This window comes from Macrobrachium rosenbergii, chromosome 34, assembly GCF_040412425.1.
Source record: "Macrobrachium rosenbergii isolate ZJJX-2024 chromosome 34, ASM4041242v1, whole genome shotgun sequence".
Lineage (NCBI taxonomy): Eukaryota > Metazoa > Arthropoda > Malacostraca > Decapoda > Palaemonidae > Macrobrachium > Macrobrachium rosenbergii.
Window position 1 is genome coordinate 4,314,050 of NC_089774.1, and position 1,288 is coordinate 4,315,337.

Here is a 1,288-nt window from a genome sequence, read left to right on the forward strand (position 1 = left end):
AGATTGAGGGGATGTGACCAAGAGAGAATCAACAAACCTGCCTCTTGAAGGTCAGCAGGTTATAGGAACCGGGGAAAACGGAAACGGGAGGAGAATTCCTAAGCTAAATGCACTATCTTGTTACTAATATGTTTGAACTTGCTTAATAAATTCGTGGGTCTGCCCCCAAATTTTTCCTCATGTCTTGTTCGTTTCCTTTCATTATTCCATAGTGGTGTCCACCTAGGTGGGTTCTTGGGTCTTATCTTGTACTGCTCATGTACTAGATTATTCTACCAATCTTGTTTGACCTACCCAGGGTTGCTGGTCGAATTAATAGTGTTTTAGACTTTAATAATAATAATAATAATAATAATAAATAATAATAATAATAATAATAATAATATTAAATGCTGCATCAGCAGAATTCAATCTATAATTCACTGAATGGTATGGACATATTCTAGGTTCCTATTTAGCAAGCTGCTTGCATTTATACATTTATGGCAGGAGGAAAGGTGTGGTAGAGTCGTCAGTTATCATAACCACTCATTGGTACTCTCCACTGATTGTCAGTGTATCGCCAATTGAAGCCAGGCACTTGTTGCAATGACTGAGAATCCTTTGGCGCAACCTTGAAGACTGACACTGGGTGGGCAGCTTGCGGTACTCCAAGGGTAAACAGTTCCTCGGGACATCTCATCTGTGGGTGGGAAGGGTGGGGAGACTTAGGCTCTTGAGCAAGAGGTTTCCTGGTGCCTGTGGGCAACAGGAACATCTGTGTGATGTTCAGAGAGAGTTTATTTTTCAATACATGCAATGCCTCGAGGATGTGGTAATGATGCGTGGCCTGGACGCTGTCGATGATGTCCGTGGTGGCTATCAGGTCCTGTTAGGTTGGTGTTGTGTTGTGGTTTTCTTTATTGTGCCTTCTGATGGCACCTTGGGCATGAAACCCTTCAGAGGAGGCACACACTGATCACTTACATTTAAATGAAGGAGTATCCTCAACCATGTCCTAAGAACTGATAGACAACATTTGTCACAGTACGTTGCGCTCACCCAGGGCCGGGTTATTCCTCATCTAGCTTTTAGTTCTGGTAATATACTTCAAGATCAATAGTCTGGATAGGGTTACAGGGTCTAAATGTCCAGTAATGATTTCATGTCAGACATGTTTATCTTTTTTGATATCCACAATTCATGCGGGCAAGGTGTAGTTGAGAAATAACTCAGTCCTGCCTGTGTAGGACACCTCAGGAAGACAAATGATGCCCACCAGTTTCAATGCCCTGTCCTGCCCATGTGT